At 37.3% G+C, this 24,607-nt stretch overlaps 1 protein-coding gene across 2 annotated transcripts in view; it reads left to right on the top strand.

Moving 5' to 3' along the window:
• SYT1 (synaptotagmin 1) overlaps nucleotides 1-24,607 on the top strand; it is a 599,049-nt gene that overhangs the window by 343,751 nt on the left and 230,691 nt on the right. The gene's annotated exons all lie outside the window — the stretch shown is intronic.

Raw genomic sequence — 24,607 nt, 5'->3', positions numbered from 1 at the left:
CGTAAGCCCAAGAGTTAGAGGTTGCTGTGAGCCATGTGACGCCACGGCACTCTACCCGAGGGCGGTACAGTGAGACTCTGTCTCTACAAAAAAAAAAAAAAAAAATGAACTAAGAGGGAAAGCAAATTGATATTCTCAGCTCCTATCTGTGGTGTTTTAGTACTTATATCAACTTTTGTGTTCTAATTAATTTTACTAATCCCTTTAGTTAATGAATAAGTAAATCAGGACCAATGGGGGGAAAAATCCATCAACTGCTAGAATAGTGCAGAAAAGTGTTAATTCGGAAATGACCCACAGCTACCAAAGTGAACTTGTCAGTATTGCTTTGCTCTCTTGCTAATACTCTAATTTGTTTTATCATTCCTCGTAGAGGAAAATGTTTCACAGTCAATCTTCACAGTCCTTTTGTTTCTAGACTCTCCAAAAGACATTGATTTGGCAGTGGCCAAATATTTTAATATAAAGTGATTTTATGCAATACACAGGAAACAAGTATTTTATTGATATAAATGGTTTCTTTCTTTGTAGAATTACACTAAAAATTATTTTGAAACCACATGAGCCCTCTCTGGACGGTATTAGAATTTCATGCTTAAATCAAGTTGAACCTTCATTGTATGTGAACTTTTTTGTCTTAGGCACTAGCAGAAATGTCTGTGGCCGGAAGTGTCAGGGGAACAGGGATATAGATAAAAGCTTTGGGAAACAAGATATGAGTGTGAAAGATGGCAGAATGATCATGTGGGGGGAAAATTGCTGCTGTTTTTCTCTCCTTCATTCCTATTCATAAAGAATATACTTAAATTTAAGGCCTTGAGTCATTTTCTTTCAACCTGGTTGATAATAGCAGAAGACTCAGGCCTAAATGATGTATGTAACACAGAGAATGCACAGGCATCATGGAGCCAGGCGTGGAGAAGGGGAAGCCTGCCGAATTGGGGGAATTACGAATTGTTCATTGACATTCTAACATCAGGTGACATTTAGCATTGAATGTGGTTAATTAGTTTAGAAGACACAATCCAGTGACTGCCCTTACTCTTTCACCAGCATGGCCAAGAAGGAAGTCTTCAGGCAGCAGAGACTCCTGGTGCTGCCTGAAATCTTTTGATTCTCTTTGAGGCCACACTTTTACCTCTTCTTTCTTCCCCAGAAGCTGTTTCTCATTCACAACCAATTCAGTTCAATTCAGTCTCTGATGATGAACTTCTACAAAGTGCCACCTTCATCAGCAGATTTCCACAGAGACTTCTCTTCTCTCTAACACCCTCTGCAAAAGGCTGGCTGGATTCCTTACTCTCTGCCATGAATAACAGCATAATTTTGCAGCAGTGTGTTCCCCTCTTTCAATACTGAAGGCTTTATATCCGTGTTCTCTCTGCCAGCTGCCTTCCCTCTCTTCACTGTCAGCATTTTGTGATGAAAAAGATTCAGTAACGATGAGTGTGCCCAGTATCGTGTGGGCTCTCTGTTCCACTCAGGCTTTGAGGCAGACTTCCATTCTCACGTTTGAGATGCCCTATCACCTCTCCAAATACCAATTCTCTCCAAAATTAAACTTAGTCTGATCTAACATTCAATGATCTCAGGACTTACTATCCTTTTCTCTTTTATTATTTTATTTTAATTTTATTTATTTTTTTAGAGACAGAGGCTCACTTTGTTGCTCTTGGTAGAGTGCAGTGGCGTCACAGCTCACAACATCCTCTTGGGCTTAGGTGATTCTCTTGCCTCAGCCTCCCCAAGTAGCTGAGACAACAGGTGCCCGCCACAATGCTCAGCTATTTTTTTTGTTGTTGCAGCTTGGCCGGGGCCGAGTTTGAACCCGCCATCCTCTGTATATGGGGCCAGCGCCCTAGTCACTGAGCCACAGGCGCGGCCCCTGATCTAACATTCAAAACCCAGAAATGCACCCAAAACCTACTGAGGGCTCTGGAGTAAAGTAAAGAATCATGGGTGAATTTGCCTAAGCTTACCTACATTTATGTTTTACTCTTTTAGAGAGTAATAATGCAATATTAGTTCGTATCATCATAAATATATGTCAAAAGCACTATCAAATTCCATAGGTGATAGGGATTGAGACATTGTGCTGAGTTTTGCAAATACAAATACAAATAAAACCTTGTCCCAAAACTCAGGGAGACTGTTGAATGAAAGATATATAAGCAGATAATCATGATATAATTTTAGAAATGCAATAATCATAAAAGCCCTGATCTATTCCCTTTCCCAATATAAAAGGGTGAGAGCTTTTTCCATTTTTAAGGAAAAGGAGCATGAAATGTTTTTATTAGAATTATCAATAGGACTTCTGTTTTAGGCAACATATGAACCACGAGAGATTATTGAAATGGTAGAAAAGAGATGAAAAGAGTGAAGAACAGCACGAAAGTATCTTAACAAATCCAAAATTCTGGGATGTTTGCAAAACGTGGAAAATATTGTATAGTAATTGATAAAGACACCAGATCTGAAAAAAACTGCAACCTAGAAAGCCTTGGAGGAATGTAGTCCAGACAGGGGAGCATTTTCCCCAGCCGGCCCAGGATATTCTATGCAATTGCCCAAGGATTTCTGCCTGGAGAGTGATTGCAACACAGTAATTTATTAATAGAGAATTGCCTTCTCACAGCTGGACAGCTGGCTCCAGTCTGCACAGAAGTGCTGAGAGCCACTGGGAGAGGTCTCTGAGTAATGTGGGGAGGCTCAGCAGGGAAGGAGAAGCAGAGAAAGGTCCTCTGAATCCCCAAAGGGTATAAAGAGAAGACTAGGGTTAGCCCCTCTGCCGGAAAAGAAGTGCAGTTTGCCTCCAGAGAAATCCCTTCCTTGCCTTGAAAACTGAGGGAATTCCTCACTGACCTACCGCTGCAGCCAGCAGGAAAGCCTGTCCACCACAGGCTGTGACCCTGCACCCCAGCGCCCGGTCAGTGGGGAAAGAGACGTGCCCAGCTTGGAAGAAATACACACTCGTCACTAGATAAACCAACATGAGATTCAAATACGGACTTTCTAGCTTTGGTGCCCAGGCTCTTAGCTAGTTCATACCTGGACCAGTCTACATAATTCAGTAATACAACCTCCCTGCTCTCCATATTACATTTGCCTTTACTAAAGGGGATATTTTGTAAGAAAAATAAATATCCAACTGGTGACCCATCAACCTGTACAAATAGTAAAAAGGTAAAAAAAAAATAATAATAATAAATAAAAGAAATGTATTTTGGAATCAGCATTATACGTGGGGCAGCTGACTGTACCATGTAGTCATCCTTAGATCCCTTCCTGGCTCTTTCTGTCTTTCTGATTCTCATAACTTTTCACTTCTTTCCGTTATGATGCCACAGAGCTTCTAAAAGTGTCATTTTGTAGGGCGGTGGGGGGCCTAATGTTCCTGGCAGCTGCAGTGGAACTACTTAAGTTAGATAAAGGTGATTTCTGTGTATATACTTCCCCAAGGTTTGGGCTTGTAAATAGTTGATAACCTCTGAGTGTCCTGTCAAGCCTTGCCAAAGCCAAAAAGCTTTAGAAATTCTAGCCAGCTTCATACAGAATCCTGAAAAATTCTTTTGGCAACAGCTACCATTTTATTTAAAATTTGATAGAAAATATATTTAGACCCCAATCCACAGAGAAAGATGAATGGCCTCTATTAAGAAACCAACAAAAAATATTTTCATTTCTCGAGGAGCTTAATTGATGCTGTTATAAGACTAAAGGTTAGTGATGTAAAGAGCCAGACCAAAAAAAAAAAAAAGGTGATATTCCAGGATTTGACCTTCAAAGTGATTGGCTCGAGAAATTGTTTTGAAAGTCATTTTTTGGTATGACTCACACTAACCAATTCACAAAGGACTAATGTCTAAATCAGAATGCCAATGATAGTTTAGGGACTGACATCTTTACATCAAAGCATACTGTCATGATAATCTACATGGTGAGGAGGAGTTCCTTATATCTAGCTCTGTAAGGGTGATATATTTGCTGCAAGATGACAAAATTATAATTAATCTTGCATTACCACAATTATGAACTACTGTGTGCCTGCTGTGTTCTTGCTCACATTATCTTACCTAATTCCATAATAAATGTATGAGTTGTATACTTTTTAACAAATGAGGAAATGCTGGCCCAGAATACAAGTGGCACAGGCTTCTCTTGAGATCCCTCTCAAGTCAGCCATGCTAGCCCTCACATGTGTGCAGCAAGGGGCTTCTGTAACTGTCCCATAAACCTCATGAAAGGACACCTGTCCCTTTGATGAGTTTTACACTTTGTTTATATCCTAATTTCTATATTTCATTATGAATTATTCTTTCTTTTGATATATTATTACTTTTAACTTTGCAGTTTTAATTTTCTCTACTAGAGATATTCTTTGAATATTCTTTCAACTTCTTACATGGAAAATTCTCTGACTTTAAGTTGCCCCTTTAAAGTCTTTCCCACATATTTTAGTTTGATGTTATAATTTTTCTCCAGTTATTTTAGTAGTTCTTTGCTAGCATTCCTGTTTCTTTTTTTCTTTTCTAAATCACAAAATGATGACACAATCTTTTGGGGAGGGTTTCTCTCCCCACTGATTTTTTTCTTTGATTGCAAAAGTCCCTAAGTGATTTCTATGAACAAAACCTCTGGTAAACAAGTAGAATTTTATTAAGTCACCTCTCCTATTTTGTTCTATATTTCACCTTCTATAATGCAGGGTAACTTTTAGTTGATTAAAATCAACGCTCATATTTTATTCATGCTATCAGTATACTTGTTATCTTAGTAAGATGTTGGTTTTCCTGTAATATTCAGTTATGAATTTATAATAATGTGCCCTCACTCAGAAATGAGGTTCCTTAACCAGTTAGATGTTAATTGAGATTCAAATACATATATTACCTATTTTGAAGAAAAGTATTTTCATGTCAATGGCATGAAAGAAAAAAATCTGACAAAAGGTAAACACATTTTCTCCCAAGAAATGGATCATAGTTTATAACTAGAGTGATGAAAAAAAATCTTAAGAGTTGTGGTCACCAGAAATCTTGAGCTATGCAACAGCAAAAGGTAAAAATCTTCCCTCTATCTATTGCTTTACAGTAAGGTAGAAGAGATTTTTATTTAAGACTATTTAAAAATTATAATAATGTGGCATTTTGAGAATAAAATACATTTAACAACTTTAAAAGAGGAAGTTTGGCACAATCAATATAAGTATTTTAGAGAACATTTTATTTTTCTTTTGATACATCATAATACCAAATTATTAATCAATAAGTATGAGGAAAAGTCTAAAGAGATGAGCCAACTACTTGTAGAGTGGCTTCATGTCGATGAAACTGTAGTGTCTGTAATTACTGAATACAAAATGAAAAGTCAATAAATTAATATGGACTATAAAATGAAAAACTCCATATATTGCTATAGTTAGTAAGCTGGCATGCCAGATTATAAGGCAGATAAGAGAGTGTTTACAGATCATACTTCAAACCAGACACTATATTCTTTATTTGAAGAGCTAAGATGCCAACTGTGGTATATTCACTGGTCTTACTGTTGAGCCACTCAGATAGAAATAGCATTAAGTTCAGCCATTGGCCAAAATGGAAGTGCAAGTTTAAAGGCCACAGATAACGATCTTTTATCCAAGTTACTTTTGCCACAGTGTTCAGCATGATGCTTCAGTGTGGGATGGTGATTCAATGGTATTTCATAGGAAATCTGTTCTTAAACCCACTTTCCTAAAGTGCTATGATCTGAGCACTTTCCTTTAAGTGCTGTGATCTGTTAAGAAGAAAGAGAAAAATGTGAAAATTCTTCAGGAATATATTCCTAACTTTATGAAAGTTTGATTTGTTGGAGGAATAGAAAACCAACTGTTTCTTATGAAGAAATAAAAACAAGAATAAAGAGAAGGAGAAAAGGGGACGATTGAGAGAAAAGAGCCCACTAAAATAAAACAAGCAGACTGTGTCCACAGAGTAATCCCCCATAGGGACCTGCCTCTCACATATTTGTTCCAATCCTTGGATGCTCCCTGGCTTCCATCTAAAGGACTCCTAGTAGATCAAGGTACGGTTGTACATTGTTCCTTCACCCACAGACTTTGAGCAATGATAGACACATTAAAGGTAGAGCATTCAATTTGAATGTAATGTATAACATTGGAAACTTACATCAACCTTTCAAATCTTTTAATTAAACTAATTATAAAACTAATTTTCTTACATTTCAGGTAACTCAATTAATATTTATCCAGCTCCATAGTATACAATGCACTGAACCACACTATAATTTACAGAATGTAGGGAAAATCCCAGTTTTGAATAGGAAGAAAATATAATAAATATCTCTTAACCTATTGAGAATCAAAACCTAGGATAAAGAGATGCATACAGGCAATGATTATTAGCAAGAAGGCAAGTTAGCATAGTAGAAGATAAGCCTATAGAAAAACCAAATTTTATTTTTGTTATTGTCGATATAAGGTCATAAAGTATTTGTGTCCGCTAGTACTTTGGCTGCAAGAAACAGCAATTACTACACAAAATGATTTAAATCATACATAAAAGGTACTATTTTCCATTCCAAGAAATTCCAAAGTGTGGTGGTGATCACAGGGTTAGTTACCATAGAAGCTCTACAACATCATGAAGGTCATGATCCTGTTCAATTTTCAGCTCTGCCGCCCATAAACCTCTGCCTTCTCTTTCACTAGATTCTCTCATTGTCACAACGTGGCTGCAAACAGTTCCAGGGACCACATGCAAATACAGCACCACCCAGCAGAGGAGACACTTTTTCCTCTATGTTTCTTTTTCCCTCCTTAGGGTCTCCAGCTTTGCATGGAGTCTGTACATCTTTTTGAAGTTAGAAAAGCTTTCCCAGAAATCACCCAACAGACTTCCGCCTATATTCCAACAGGCCCAAATTGAATCATGTGTTCTTGACTCAACCAACCATTGGCAAAAATAGGATTTCCATGACTGATGTATAGACTAATAAGATTTGCCCTTGAGATGAGTATAAAGTATTCCCCCCAGAGTAGTAGCTGTCTGGGGAAAAAAATAGGTTTATCTTAAATTAGAAGGAAGGAGTAGCTATTAGATAAACAATCAAGACAGAATCTTGTTTGTTATTACAATATAGATTATGGTTATTGTTCATTCACGTCTCATTAATTATGTCCCATGGGGACATAATTGTCTCATGCCCCCAATTAATTCAATGGCATACAGTAGAAGATAGAATTTGAAGAGAAGTAAGACAAATCACCATTTTTTATACTTCATATGGAATATATTTAACATATAAACGTAGTCTTCAGGCCTGCTGTACTCAGATAGTTTAATTCTCAGTGGTTTTCTGTGTGGTACATTCTCTCAGTACAGTCTCTCATAATAATTTCTAATACAACATATATCACACTGTATTTAAACCATCTGTGTACATGGCTGTGGCCCCAGGCATACAGATTATTAATAAACTACTTGAGAATTATTCAAAGTACCTTGTATAATTTTGGACACATTATAGGCACACAGTTTATTTATTCAATCAACATTTATCTACTCATTCATTAGTGAGGCAGGATTTTATGGACTCTGGATCTCGCCTGTTTCTATTCAAAACCTGGTTCCAGCACTTACTAGCTCTACAACCTTTGGCAAGTTTTTTTTTGTTTTTTTTGTTTTTTTTGCAGTTTTTAGCTGGGGCCAGGTTTGAACCTGCTACCTCTGGTATATGGGGCCAGCGCCCTGCTCCTTTGAGCCACAGGTGCCACCCTGGCAAGTTCTTTTTTTTTAATCTATAATAGAGAGATACTACAATAATATTGCCTGGCTCAAGGGATTGATTTCATGAGCATTAAATGACCTTACATGTTTAAATTGTTTATAATAACGTGTGACTGATAGTACGTTAACCTTTTATTCATTAATAGACTTTTTCTAACTGATGGACTGCAGCATTTTCCACCATCATATTTGCCACAATCTGAACTGTGTATAGATCAATTTTAAAGCCTTGCTTCACTGCGTGACAAAACAGTGACAGTTTGAACACAGTTTGATGAAAGAGGGCTTTGAGTTGCAAGCTTACATTTTCTGTAGGGTGCCTGCAGCTCAGAATCAGCAAGAGTTCAGAGCTGAGTTTCAGCAATACTGTGGAGAATAGAAATTCCAAATTATTTACTGTAGGTTCTATAGAAAACATTTTGAGAGCCAATTGGCTTGATCCAGTTAAGCTGCATCTCTTCAATAACTGCCAAGAACATCTAGTAACATCTTACCATAGAAAGTTAAAGAGATTCAATTAATATTGCATACAATGGGCATAGTTGGTGAAAATTATGTCAAATCGCTCCATGGAAGATTTAAGTTCCATCTCTAGGTTTTTACATCTATCTCTCTATCAAAAAACATAAAAATAATAAAGAGAGACTTTGACTCTTACTCTACCATTTTAAAGACACTGCAAAATACACCTGAGATCTTCATAAGGCACGCAATGATATTTTAATATCTTTTCTCGATTGTGAACCTGCCATTCTTACTAAAATCTTGGGAGGCCCTTTAAAGCCACAAAAGTTCCACATTACAAAGTGGCACTTTTCAAATAAATGTCAGTTTTGAAACTGCAATGATAAAATATTTCATTAATAGAGACATAGATACATAAGTGGATTATTAGCAAAACAATGTTAAATTTGTGAATTCATTATTAAGTGTTTTTAGAAACAACTGTAATATTCCATATGTTTAAGATTTATATTCCTATTGTAGGTGGGGATTTTCAAGTTTGTTTAAGAGCTCTTGATTTTCTGTATGGTTATTATAGTAATTCAGTACTTGAGTTTTGACTTACATATGGAATTATTTTGGGTTCTGTTCTTTTATTCTATATAATATAGGTCTGAAGAAGAAGACAATGTAGCAATAAATATAGTTTTCACTGGGCTCATGGATTCATTTGTATTAGACCTAGTTCTTCTGACACATTGACTATAATCAATAAATATAATTGTGGTCAATCTTCTGAGACTAAGAAACACGGGTTGTTTAAATTTTTGTAAAATTTTTACTTTATGTGATTTATAAACAATGCTCATATTTTCATTCTTTAGGAAATACATATCGTGTGTACTCTAAGAAATCACTAATTACAAGATGCACCATTATCTTTATACCACTAAGAAAAAAATGTTGCAAATTAAACTACAGCAAAAATGGTTTCCTATCAGTTGCATTTTTATTTTGTACTTATTAAAAGATCATTCAAACTTATTTAGACAGATTTCTGTTATGTCATTCTTATGCATACAAAAAAAGAAAAGAAAAGCAAAATAACTTGGATGATAAATTCCCACAATTTTTAAATCTCTTCTCAACTCAGAGTTGATAATTTCTATTTTTCTTCACACACCATTATCCTCTGTGTCATCAAGAGTCTTGAGATAAAGCATTGCTATAATTATTACTCCACTGTTGCCTCCAAAACCTTCTGAATTGCTTGACTCTCGTTCTGCTAGTTTTAGTGGTACAAGCTGATGCTGGTCGGCCTCAGTAGGTTTTGTCTCTTATTGTACTTTCTTTGGGGGGGAGGGGTGCAGAGTTTTACTCTGTTGCCCCAGGGTAGAGTGTTATGGTGCCATAGCTTAAAGCAACTTCAAACTCTTGGGCTCAAACAATCCTCTTGCCTCACCCTCCAGGCTCAGCCACAATGTGCAGCAATTTATTCTATTTTTAGTAGAGACAGGTCTTTCTCTGCTCAGGCTGGTCTCAAATTCCTGAGCTCAAGCAGTCCACCCACTTCTGCCTCCCAGAGTGCTGAGAATACAAGTATGAGCCACCACACCCAGCTTGTTCTTCCTTGATCACAGTCACAGATACTCAGATTCCCGTCAAATATCAGTATTTTCAGAATATTATGTACTGAAACACCCAGCGTTCAAAACAGACTGCAGAAGCGGAGTAACTGCAGGGGTGGCATTGCACAGTGGTCACAGATGTGAGCCCTGGAATTGGGTAGCTATATTTGGAATCTTGGCTTTACCACTTAACAACTTTGTGGCTATGAGTGCATTTCTCCTTTTCTCTATGCCTCAGTTTCTTCAAAGTGTTTCACAGCTGAAATTCCTAGGTAAAGATTCTTTTTTCCTATTATTTGTACCAATTTATGGGGTACAAGTGTAATTTTTAACATGGTTTTAGTGTATCCATCACCCAAATGTTGTACATTGTACCCACTCAGTAACTCACCTTTTCATGCAATATGTTATCAGTGACCTCAGTGTCAGGATAAGCTGCCCTCGAATCAAGGACTCATGTTTCCTAAAATTCCCTGTGACTATGTCCACAGTGGTAGTAATGCAATCAATATAGTATCTTTCTCATCATGAAAGCCTATGAGAAGGGCAATTTTACTGATATAGAACTATGGATGGGCAAAATCTGTATTTCATTATCTTGAGTACATCTCCTACACATCACCTGTAGCATCCAGGGGGTCTACTCAGAGAAAACAATTTTTTAAAAAAATAGATGACAGGAGGAGGCAAGATGGCCAACTGGAGCCAGCTTTCCACAGAGGCTCCCATCCAGAAGGAGAGTTAAAGGACAGAAATTTAGCAAGTAAGCTGATGGTTTGGAGCTGAGCCAAGAGAGAAGATTGAAGAGCACACATCACCCCTGCTGAGGTGAGCTGCGACCCCCAAGGAAACAAGCAATGGGTACATAACCCATTGCCAAGAGGACAAGAGTCCCCTCCCCCATGAAAATGGCTCACAGTATACTTTCCACAAACAAGCGAGCAGAGTTCAGATCTTCTCTTATTTTATCCCACAGGAGAAACCCTCTAAAAACCAGAATTCCTTCCCCAGAGAGGACCCACTAGTGTGCCATGCACTCTCTAGCCAAGTATAAAACTGAACATATACTCTACCCACAATTTTGAACTCCCAGCACTCCCCTTCACTCTCACCCCAAAGTCTGGAAGCCTGTCCCCCATGAAGTCCAGATTCTTGGGCATTTTCTCAAGAGGTGTGGATGGGGCATAGGCTGTTACAGGTATGTGCTGAATCAGCTGCATGGATGTAAAGCAGGGACCATGAAGCAAGGGAGCCATATAAAAGATGGAGAAATGGTGCCCTGCAGCAGAGCACAGCAGCAGCAGTGGCAGAACCATATGGCTCACACCCCTGGTGATATTTTGGAGAAACACTTCCCACCTCTCTTAGCAACCAGAGGGAGCGGGGCCTGTTCTCCAGTGACAGCCACAGGTGGAACAGATCTGGGACAGAAACACAGGCCCTGTGAGCAAAGGGTATGTATTTCTCCACAGTTGAGACTTCAACCCAGAGTTACTGATTCACTAGGATTGGACAGAGACCAGCTGAAAACAAGACAGAGCCAATTAGGCCCACCACACCAAACAGGTCCCCAGTGTCTCAGGCTGTAGTACTGTACAGGTCCTTTGCAAAGCTGTAGGGAAAAAGCTGCAGTCACCACTCTTAGCTCTTGGGCAAAGGGCTGGTTAACCACTACTCAGGAGCTCCCAATCTAATTTCACCTTATCTGCTCATCTAACCAAACAGTGAAAAATAATAATGGGGCGGAATCAGCAGGAAAACTCTGGCAACATGAATAATCACAATAGATCAACTGCCCCAAGGAACAACAAAGCGAACACACCAGAACACACCAGAAGATCATAAACAAATGGCTGAGATGACAGAAATCGAGTTTAGAATTTGGATGGCAAATAAGATTAACAGAATGGAAGTAAAGTTGAAATTACAAATTCTAGGAATAATTCAAAAGTTGTCTCAAGAATTCAATGAATTCAAAGACAAAATCACCAAAGATTTTGACACATTGAGAAAATAATTTGCAGCCCTCCAAGACATGAGAAATACAGTAAAATTCCTAAGCAACAGAATGGATCAGGCAGAAGAAAGGATTTCTGATACTGAAGACAAAGCTTTCAAATGCTTCCAAATGCCCAAAGAGGAAGAGAAGTGGAGAACAAAAACAGATCATTCTCTCAGAGAGCTCTGGGATAATTTGAAAAAATCTAATATTCACCTTATAGGAATTCCTGAAGGCGAGGAGTTTGCTTCGAAAGGTCCAGATGCTTTACTTCAAGAAATAATCGAGGAGAACTTCCCACACATGGCAAGAGATTCCCACACATGGCAAAGAAATTTAGATAGCAGTTTCAGAACCCCAGCATGACTCAATCCAAACAAAACATTTCCCAGACACATTATAATTAACTTTACCAAAGCTACCCTGTTTCCCCGAAAATAAGACAGTGTCTTATTTTAAGGTGTGCTCCCAAAGATGCACTAGGTCTTATTTTCAGGGGACATCTTATCTTTCCTGTAAGTAGGTCTTATTTTCGGAGGATGTCTTATTTTCGGGGAAACAGGGTAATATGAAGAAGAAAATTCTGCAAGCGGCCACACATAAGAAAACCATAACCTACAAGGGGAAGAATATTAGAATGACTGCAGATCACCCTTTTCAAGCTAGAAGAGGGTGGTCATCAACCTTTAACTTCCTGAAACAAAATAACTTTCAACCCAGGATCCTGTATCCAACGAAACTGAGTTTCGTTTATGATGGAGAAATTAAATACTTTAATGACATTCACATGTTGAAGAAATTTGCCACAACTAAACCAGCTCTCCAAGATATTCTTAGACCTATCCTCCATAATGACCAGCACAATCCGCTACCACCAAAGTAAACTAACTCAGAAACTTTTGATCAAATTCCAACTTCCACAGTAGTGAAAGGATTAAAAATGTCCACTGGACTTTCAAAAAACTCAATGCCCAAAATTCTACCAGGCTTACCAATACACTCAATGTGAATGGCTTAAATTGTCCTCTAAAGAGGCACAGGTTGGCTGACTGAATACAAAAACTCAGGCCAGATATCTGCTGCATACAAGAATCTCATTGTACCTTAAAAGATAAATATAGACTCAGGGTGAATGGATGGTCATCTATAATTCAGGCAAATTGCAATCATAAAGAAGCAGGTGTTGCAATTTTATTCAAGATACAATAGGCTTTAAACCAACAAAATTAAGGAAAGATAAGGATGGTCACTTTATATTTGTAAGGGTAACATTCGACATGATGAGATTTCAATTATTAACATTTATGCACCAAACTAGAATGCACCCCAGTTTATGAGAGACTCTAACAGACATGAGCAACTTGCTTTCCCCCAGCACCTTAATAGTTGGAGTTTTTAACACCCCATTGGCAGTGTTGGATAGAGCCTCCAATAAGAAACTAAGCAAAGAAATTTTAGAATTAAACTTAATCATTCAACAATTGGATTTAACGGACATCTACAGGACATTCCATCCTGAAAAAACTGAATATACATTCTTCTCATCAGCCCATGGAACATCCTCCAAAATTGATCACATCTTAGGTCACAAGTCTAACCACAGCAAATTAAAAAGAATATAAATTCTTCTTTGCATCTTCTTGGACCACCATGGAATAAAGTTGAACTCAGTAACAATAGGAATCTGCATACTTATACAAAAACATGGAAACTAAATAACCTTAAGCTGAATGATAGGTGGGTCATAGACAAGATTGAGAAGGAAATTACCAAATTTTTGGGACAAAATAACAATGAAGACACGAATTATCAGAACCTCTGGGATACCGCAAAGGCAGTCCCAAGAGGGAAATTTATAGCATTGCAAGCCTTCCTCAAGAGAATGGAAAGAGAGGAAGTTAACAACTTAATGGGACATCTCAAGCAACTGGAAAAGGAAGAACTTTCCAATCCCAAACCCAGCAGAAGAAAAGAAATAACCAAAATTAGAGCAGAGTCAAATGAAATTGAAAACAAAAGGATTATACAACAGATCAATAAATCAAAAAGTTGATTTTTTGAAAAGGTCAATAAAATAGACAAACCTTTGGCTAACCTAACCAGGAATAAAAGAGTATAATCTCTAATTTCATCACTCAGAAATGACAAAGACAGAAAATCCTTAACATTACAAGAAACTCTATTCTCAGAAATACAAAAATCTGAAGGAAATAGACCAATACTTGGAAACACACCACCTTCCAAGACTTAGCCAGAATCAAGTGGAAATGTTGAACAGGCCTACATCAGGTTCTGAAATAGCATCAACTATACAAAATCTCCCTAAAAGAAAAGCCTGGGACCAGATGGCTTCATGTCAGAATTCTACCAAACCTTTAAAGAAGAACTAGTACCCATATTATTTAACCTTTTCCAAAATACAGAAAAAGAAGGAATACTACCCAACACTTTCTATGAAGCAAACATCACCTTGATTCCCAAAACAGGAAAAGACCCCAAAAGAAAAGAAAATTATAAACCAATATCCCTAATGAATGTTGATGCAAAAATATTCAATAAGATCCTAGAAAACTGAATCCAGCAACACATCAAACAAATTATACACCACAACCAAGTGGGTTTTATCCCAGGTCTCAAGACTGGTTCAATATATGTAAATCTATAAATATAATTTATCATATAAACAAAATAAAAAACAAAGACCACATGATTCTCTCAATTGATGCAGAGAAAGCTTTTGATAATATCCAGCATCCTTTCATAATCAGAACACTTAAGAAAATGGGTATAGAAGGGAAATTTCTTAAATGATAGAGGCTATCTACAGCAAACCCACAACCTATATTATATTGAATGGGGTTAAATTGAAATCATTTCCACTCAAATCAGGAACCAGGCAAGGTTGCCCACTGTCTCCACTGCTTTTTAACATTGTAATGGAAGTCTTAGCCTTCACAATCAGGCAAGAAAAGGCTATCAAAGTTATCCATATAGGGTCAAAGGAGATCAAATGTTCACTCTTCAAAGATGATATGATTATATATCTGGAAAAACCCAGGATTCAACTAAAAAATTCTTAGAAGTGATCAAGGAATACAGCAGCATCTCAGGTTACAAAATCAATACTCAAGTCAATCTGAAGTCTTTGTTTATACCAACAATAGTCAAACTGAAAAAACAGTCAAGGACTCTATTCCTTTTATAGTACTGCCAAAGAAGATGAAATATTTGGGAATTTACCTAACAAAGGATGTGAAAGATCTCTATAAAGAGAACTATGAAACTTTAAGAAAAGAAACAGCTGAAGATGTTAACAAATGGAAAAACATACCATGCTCATGGCTGGGAAGAATCAACCTTGTTAAAATGTCCATACTACCCAAAGCAATATACAATTTTAATGCAATCCCTATTACAGCACCACTGTCATTCTTTAAAGACCTTGAAAAAATAATACTTTATTTTATACGGAATCAGAAAAAACCTCGAATAGCCATGACATTACTCAGAAATAAAAACAAAGCAGGAGGAATCAGTTACCAGACCTCAGACCATACTATAAATCAATAGTCATCAAAACAGCATGGTACTGTCACAATAACAAAGAAGTAGATGTCTGGAACAGAATAGAGAACCAAGAGATGAACCCAGCTACTTACAGTTCTTTGATCTTTGACAAGCCAATTAAAAACATTCAGTGGGGAAAAGATTCCCTATTTAACAAATGGTGCTGGGTGATCTGGCTGGCGACCTGCAGAAGACTGAAACTGGACCCACACCTTTTACCGTTAACCAAGGTAGACTCTCACTGGATTAAAGATTTAAACTTAGGACATGAAACTATAAAAATACTAGAAGAAAATGCAGGGAAAACACTTGAAGAAATCGGCCTGGGAGAATATTTTATGAGGAGGACCCCTCCCCCGCCCAGGCAATTGAAGCAACTTCAAAAATACATTACTGGGATCTGATCAAACTTAAAAACTTCTGCACAGCCAAGAACACAGTAAGTAAAGCAAGCAGACAGCCCTCAGAACGGGAGAAGATATTTGCAGGTTATGTCTCTGACAAAGATTTAATAACCAGATTCCACAGAGAACTCAAACATATTAGCAAGAAAAGAACAAGTGATCCCATCTCAGGGTGGAAAAGGGACTTGAAGAGAAACTTCTCTGAAGAAACAGGCGCATGGCCTACAGACATATGAAAAAATGCTCATCATCCTTAATCATCAGAGAAATGCAAATCAAAACTAGTTTGAGATATCATCTAATTCCAGTAAGATTAGCCCACATCACAAAATCCCAAAACCATAGATGTTGGCGTGGATGTGAAGAAAAGGGAACACTCCTGAACTGCTGGTGGGAATGCAAACTAATACGTTCCTTTTGGAAAGATGTTTGGAGATCACTTAGGGATCTAAAAATAGACCTGCCATTCGATCTTTCAATTCTTCTACCAAGTATATATCCAGAAGAACAAAAATCACTTTATAACAAAGATATTTGCACCAGAATGTTTATTGCAGCCCAATTCATAATTGCTAAGTCATGGAAGAAGCCCAAGTACCCATCAACCCATGAATGGATTAATAAATTGTGTACACCATATGTACACCATGGACTATTATGCAGCCTTAAAAAAGATGGAGACTTTACTTCTTTTATGTTTACATGGATGGAGCTGGAACATACTCTTCTTAGCAAAGTATCTCAAGAATGGAAGAAAAAGTATCCAATGTACTCAGCCCTACAATGAAACCAATTTATAAGCACCCACACTTCCATATGAAAGCTATAACCCAACTACAGCCCAAGATGAAGGGGAAAGAGGAGGGGGAGGGGATAAGAGGGGTGAGGATGGATGGAGGGAGGTTAATTGGTGGGACCACACCTATGGTGCATTTTACAAGGGTACATGTTAAATCTACTAAGGGTGGAATATAAATGTCTTAACACAATAACTAAGAAAATGCCGTGAAGATTATGTTAACCAGTTTGATGAAAGTATTTCAAATTGTATATAAAACCAGCACACTGTACACCATAATTGCATTAATGTACACAGCTATGATTTAATAAAAAAATAAATTAAATAAAATAAAAAAAATAGATTTGGAGACTTTGAACAAGTTGGTCCAGGTTGGAAATCAAACAAGAAGAAATAACTTCTTTTGAAATAGCACTTTTTTTTAAACAATGAAAATTAAAGTGAGATGGGGAAAAAACTCAATTCTTAATATAATAATCAATCTGCTTCCACCTTTAAGAAAGATGGATCCTGAGAAACTGCTTTTGCTCAACTTGAGGAGACAGGGTGGTAGGGAAAGGACACTGGGAAATCTGGAAAACTAAATTGCTCTACGTAAGAAAAACACAGGAAAGAATTCACAATAAAAATATGTAATCAGAAAGTTTTTCAGCATCTCAAAGTAGGAGAATCTAGCCAATTAAAATGTTCAACCCCTGATTTCTAATATAAATATTTTCCTTTTAAGCTATTCAGCCACTTTGATCACTTTACATGTAAGCTTCTCTCTGCTTATTCCTTTTGGATCCAGATTTCCTAATTCTGGTCTTGTTTTATTCTTCTTATTCATGCTTTCCCACCTGCTTCCTGGAAAGCAGAGTCACATTCCCAATTGTTTAAGTACATAAAGAAAATAACTAATGTAGTAGGAATTTCCCACTATTGGCATCAGGAGATGCCATCGTGGGGCATATTTGCGTTTCTGTAATGAGAGGAAGAGGCAGCAAGCAGAAACTCCTGGGCTGTCTCAATGGTGGGAATTGGTGTCTTATTCTCCTTCACTCTCCTGACAGCACACAGAGCACAAGGCTCACTAAATATTCATGGCATGCGTCAAGTCCACAGTACATAATAAATGATGAGACCCAACTAAAAATGGTTATTGTTCTCCACTTAAGGACAAAAAGAAACTAAGAGAGAAAACGCAAAGACCAGGAGGTTTCCTAGGAAGAAAGGAGGTGAGGATATTGATCAGAGAGAGGAGAAATAAACCAGTAGAGCTGGCAGAGGCTGCAGAGAGGGGGCAGAGAGAAGCCCGGGGCACCTCCTGTACCTACCAGAGCTGGGAACTGGAAGCAGAGTGGGCAGGCAGTGTGCTTAGCGGGATTCATGAGAAATGCAACTGGTGAACACGCCATATTTCCTCCTCTCCATATTCTTCCAAAGGCACCTTCAGCATAATGATCTGTACTTCAGTATTTGTAGTGTGGGAATTGTAGGATTGGAGAAAGGATGATTCTATTCCTAAAGTTGAGCTAAAAAGACCTACTTATACTCAATTTGCAGTAACACTTATGAGAAATGCTTCCCGGAGAGCATGCTTTCAAAATTCTCACTGCACATCTAAGGAGACTTTCCTGACTTGATAAATGGATTAAAATCTGGAGGTATCTAGATTGGGGGGGTGGGGTGAGGAACCCAGGTGCTCATTCATGTTAGGCTAGGCCGCCCGTGTGCTTCTTGTTGCTTAAAGGTCCGAAAGTCAGCTCTCCCCGTCCTTGACAGGAAGGGCTGTAGAATCTCTTGCTTCCATCAAGAGAAATTGTCTGTTTGAACTGGAGAAGAGATACCCCTGCAGCCTGACATTTAAACATCTGCAAACTTACCAAGGGTTTGATACGCTGCTAGACTTCACTTATGGCCTGAGGATCCTTGGGTTTGGAAAGAAGTAAAATGAAAGTTTTGACAGTGGTGCTTTTTTTTCCAAAAATATTTCAGAGTAGGCGTTATAGGTCAGATTGCCTGGGAACTTGGTCTCAGTCAGAGATAGTTTACTAGGGAATTCTCTCCATGTAAGAAACCAAAGCAAGCAGTTTGGACAAAAAGAGATGTTTGCCACACCAAGATGCAGTTACAACAGGCTATGGCTGCTCCTCCGAGATGAACTAAATTGAGGCAAGGAGCTGAGCCTTTATATCAGCATCTATCATTTTGGGGATGAGGGCTTCCCCTGAGCAAGGAGGTCTAACCTTGAGTAAGGAAACTCCTTTTGGACAAGTGCAGTTCTTCTGGTGTAACTGCTGGGCTGTGAGCTATAAGCAGGTAGCACTCCCTGAAACTGAGGGAAGGAAGCTGAAGGCCTCATTCCTAAAAGCATAGGGGCTGAATAGTGGCTGAATAGTATTCCATGGTATGTATCCATTCCTGGGTTGGTGGTCATTTAGGCTGTTTCCACATTTTGATAATAGTAAAATGAGCTGCAATAAACAGTCTAGTGTCTAGCGCAAATGTCCTTATGATAAAATGTTTTTTTTTTTCTTCTGAGTAGACGCCTAGTAATGGGAGGTCTAATTTGAGTTCTTTGAGAATTCTCTGTACTTCCTTCCAAAATGTTGTATTATTTTGCAGTACTATTCGGCCACTAAAAACGACAGACTTTACATGTTTTATATTAACCCGAATGGAGGTGGAACACCTTCCTAGTAAAGCATCATAAGAATAGAGAGAGGAAAAAAAAAAAAAGAATAGAGAATCAAGAATCCAGTGTACTCTATTCTAATATGAAGGCAGCAAATGAGCTAATATGGGGGTGAGAGAGGGGAAAGAGCAAGTGGGGAGAGGGGAGGAGGATAGGGGATGGGGTCACGGTGTCTGGCACACCTCTTGGGGGCAGGACACAATTATAAGAGGGACTTTATCTAACAAATGCAGTCAGTATAACCTAATTCTTTGTCCCCCTCAATTCTATTGTCCCAAACAATAAAACAGAAAACAATATATTAAAAAATTAAAAAAAATAAAATAAAAGCACAGGGGTATTGAAAGGGGTGAATGCACATAACAGTCACTTAGGGTTCCCACCTACACCTGCAAGGGAAACTTTGATCGAATAACATCAGTATACTCTGCCTTCCACCCAAAAATGCACTTCAGCAAATTCCATCAGACTCCTCAGAGTCTTTTTAATATTTGCCTGTGTTCCAAGAATTACTTACAGTGTAGGAGCTGATCCATATGTGAATATTTTTTCTTTAGTAATAATAATTTGTTCAATATTTCTTCAACCTTCTCCTGTTTGGTCTTCAGTTTTGCATGCTATTATTATAAAATACAATACTTAAATAGAAATGGAAATAGAAATGAAATCATGTTATTGCAGTAGACTGTGCTACTATATAATTCAAAAAATCTACGTGTATCAATCTGTAAATCTAGAGATAGACATAATTAAAATCTTACTAAGAAGAATAAATATAAGGAGGCAGATGGAAGTTGTCATGGCAACCAAAAATCCCGGGGGTTTTTTTCTCTCATTTTATAGTACAAAAGTATAACCTTTACAGTTATATAATATATTTTTCTACATTGTTTTAAACCAGTGGCTATTTCACATATAATAGAACCTCTGTAAGCTGACTACCAAGAGACTTAACAAACTGGTCAACATACTGAGGTGGTCAACATAAGGAGCTAGGCCTAATGTATTGATATGTACACGTGGTGCATGTCTGGTCTGTGAAAATTAGGTCAACTTAAGGCGGTGGCCAACTATAAAGATTCTACTGTGTTTGCTAAATATGAAGCTGCTTCATCCTTATTGAAATTTAGGTTCTTAATTACATTTAAAGTATTTTTTTCTTAATCTAACATTAGAAATTAAACCCATTCTGCAAGATCTGGTTTTCTCAAGAGCAACACCATTTCAAAGATTTTCTTTTTCCTTTTGTAATTTAAAATGATTCAGGTGTATAATATATTGACAATGCAGACATACGGGAGAAGGAAGTGAATGTTCTACCCCAAAGTTAATGTGTCTAAATGTATCTTTTAACCAGGTGCCGTGGCTCACGCCTGTAATCCCAGCACTTGGGAGGCCGAGGCGGCTGGATTGCTTGAGCCCACAGATTTGAGACCAGCCTGAATGAGAGTGGAAACTCACCTCTAAAAATAGCCTTGTGTCTAAAAATAGCCAGGAATTGTGGCGGGTGCCTGTAGTCCCAGCTACTCGGGAGTCTGAGGCAAGAGAATCCCTTGAGCCCAAGAGTCTGAGGTTGCTGTGAGCTATGATGCCACAGCACTCTACCAAGGGTGACAACGTGAGACTCTGTCTCAAACAAAGAAACAAATAAATATATCTTTTTAGCCTCTTTCCACAAAATATTTTATTTAGAAAAATGGGACTCACTTTATACGTCTCGTAATTTGCATTTATCTAATACTCCCGTGTTATTTCCAGGTTTTTTGATATTTAGTCAACATAATTTAAATAACATCATTTATAGATTATACAATTCAGAAGTCTCTCTGTTAGGTAGTTCCTGGCACTTTGTAAAAAATAGTTCAGTCAGTGAAAAACAAAAAGTAAAGTTGGATTTGTATGTAAGTTGGAACAGGTACATTTACCTATAATAAATAAATATAACAAATAACGTTACTGTAAATGTCCTCATATTAAATTGTACATCCAAGATCAGTTATTCATAGAAAGTGCCTAGGAGAAGGATGAGTTCTTTGAGAGCTTCTGATATGTTCTATTCTGGGGCATCTGTGCAGTGTTTTTCCAATCGATTCTTCTTCCTGTTTTCCGTTCCTTGTACTCTCAACTTCACTACCTATGTTTAGCCAGTTTTATAAATGAATGTTATTTGTTATTTTAATTCCCAGTTTTCTGACTATTTGTGAAATTCAACACTTTATGTTTTTGTTTTTAGCTTTTATGGTGAAGGAGGGGGTTTCTATTTCTTTCTTTGGAAATTGCTAGTTCACATCCACTGCGCTGAATTTCACTGTAAAAGAGAATTTATTACAGGATGCTGAATTCCACTTCAATAAACTAAATGACCGTGCCTCTAAAATTAAGTAAAATATTTCCCGTTAGTAAGATGACTTGTATCTTCATTTACTAGTAAATAGATTCAAGACAAAATCACAAATACTTCTGTAGTACTAATTCAATTGTTTAATAGTACTTATCTGTTAGAGTAGATTAACACAAGCGATCAAGCTTAATCCACAGAGCACAGATCACTTAGCCCTTGGAGAGCCACAGCTCAGTTTCTTCTGTAAAATAAGACTGAGCTACTTTTCAAGGTTTTAATGGGAATTGAGAATATTATACTTCAATATCAATGGCAGTATTTCAACACATAGTAGGTGCCTTACAAATAGCACCTTTGGTTATCATTTGCCCCATTTAGTGTTATCGTATCCTAATATGTTCTTTATTGTAATGGTTTTTCAAACTACAGTTCTCAAACCATTAGTGGATTGCGAAACTCATGTGTGCAATTTTGGTGAACAAGTGAAATATTTTGATAAAAAAGACAAAGTAGAATTGAATATATCAGAGTGTGTCACACACAATAAGGGCAAGTTTTGTTTTGTTTTGTTTTGTTTGCAGTTTTTTGACCGGAGCTGGGTTTGAACCCACCACCTCCAGCATATGGGGCCAGCGCCCTACTCCTTTGAGCCACAGGCGCCGCCCAAGGGCAAGTTTTTTACATGAAACTTCTGTTCATGTTAAACAAATATATAAGACAGGCTGAGAGAGTATGTGTACTGGATCACAATGTAAAATAAACTTACTCTGGGTAAGTTTAAACACTCCTTAAAAAGATACAATTTTGTTTGATACTTGTCTCATGGTTTTGGAAGTCTCTTACTGTTATAGTGGCTAAGACACCTAGGTTCAAATCCCAACTCCACTAATTACTATTTTATGACTTTGATGCAATTGCATAACCTTCCTTTTCCTTTTTATTTTCTCACCTATGAAATGGGTGACCACTGTACAAATCTCATGCGAGTAACATGAGAACTACCACACACTTTGATACATCTGCACCACTTATCAGATGCTCAAAATCTGTGAGCTGTTGTTTTATAAAGACTTGAGTAGAACATATTCTTTTTCCTGAACAAGCAAACAATGCTACATTTGCTAGTTATGTGAAAAAATATAAAGTCATCACAGTAGCCAGGACTGAATAATGGGCCAGTGTTCCCACCCACAAAATGATGCTTCTTGAGAAACATTTCACTCATATAAATATGAAATTTCAGTAACCAAGTAACTACTCCTAGTTATAGTATTTTCAAACAGTGTATATCTCAAGATTTAAAGGAATAAAAAAAATTAAGAAATCAATGTCTTCCTTTGTCACTATATTAGATATTCAATTACCCATTATATTTTCGTATTCTATGAAATATTTTTCTAAAATTTTATAGTGGTATGCACTAGGTAAAAATAAACTTATCTATATTACTGTCTTTTCTTCATTAAAAATAATCAGATATTGTAGAGTAGCATCGACAGATAAGAGTTAAAAGCTTATTGCTATTTTCCTGACCAAAGATATGTTGTGTCTAAGGAGGATTGTTCTGGAAATAGCAGAAACATTCTTGACCTTCTTTAAAAATGTTAATATCAAGAACATTTTCTAAATTTTGGCCCTATTTAACAGTCTTATTGTTCCTATAGTCTTTTATATTATTCAAATTATAGGTAGAAATATCTCATCTTCCATAATAAGCTAGAGTAATATGAAAAATATTTAACCGCAATGGCAGATGACACGTTCATCTACACACACAAATACTAGAAAAAACTGGGTAACCACTGGAGGGAGCAGCTGAACGCACATCTGAATGAACAGCAGTAGCCTACTTCTAGAACAGGACAAAAATTAAACAGAAACTCAGTTAGACGATATGCCTTTCGTGTAAAGATGGCAATACTGTATTTCGCTGTTTCGTTTAACTCAATCTTTTCCTTTAAATCATGCAGTAAACCTTAATTCCTCAAATACATTTAACTACCCTATAGAGATCAGTAATGATGTGTATCAGATCTGGTGATTCTCGCAGCAGAGGAACAAATTCATTTGTTGATTATATACACTGACATTTCTTATGTATGTGTGTTTTTATAATGTTAGCCTGGTTGACATGATGAAATGCAAAAGTTATGAATAATATAAAAATAAAGAAAAGAAATACAAAGGTTATGGCTTCATCAAAATCAATAGTTTCACCCAAGATATACCAATATGGCAAATAGGACTTCAAAGTTTCGCAAGGGGACAGGCTCCTAAGTGAAACAAAATCAGAAAATCAGAAAAGCTTCTGGGAAGTGACCTTGAGTTGAAAAAAGTAGAATGTTTCTATATTCTGAAAACTTCTGAGCTTCCAAGTGCTCTTAGAGACGGATGGATGGAGGGATGGGTGGGTGGGTGGATGGATGGAGTGTATTGATGGAACAAACTGTGTGCCAGATACTACACTAAGTTTCTTGCATAGATTATCTCATTTGATACTCATAAAAACCTTATTATTAGGTCTGATTATCCTCATTTTACAAATGAAGGAACTACAAAGAAGATCTGAGGCCAGGTGCGGCGGCTCACGCCTATAATTCTTACACTTTGATAGACGGCCCTGAAGGACCACTTGAGGCCAGGAGTTCAAGACCAGCCTGAGCAAAAATGAGACCCCGTCTTGACAAAAAAGAGAAAAAATAGTCAGATGTGATGGTGCACGCCTGTAGTCTCAGCTACTTGGGAGGCAGAGAGATGGAAAGAAAGAAAAGAGAAGACAAATACAGTCAATCCTGCCATATTTACAGTGTCTGAAAAATTATCCAGCAAGACAAGTGAATTATTGATCAGAGTATTGTCTACAATAAATGTCAAAGAACTGGGAGGAAAACTTACCATCAATAAATAAGAGTCAAGAGCCAATTTCTATGTAACATTCGTGGCATTTTAGAGCATCAA

This window comes from Nycticebus coucang, chromosome 3, assembly GCF_027406575.1.
Source record: "Nycticebus coucang isolate mNycCou1 chromosome 3, mNycCou1.pri, whole genome shotgun sequence".
In the NCBI taxonomy this organism is placed as follows: Eukaryota; Metazoa; Chordata; class Mammalia; order Primates; family Lorisidae; genus Nycticebus; species Nycticebus coucang.
The sequence above is the reverse complement of the archived record's forward strand: the minus strand, read 5'-3'. Positions and strand labels throughout refer to the sequence as shown.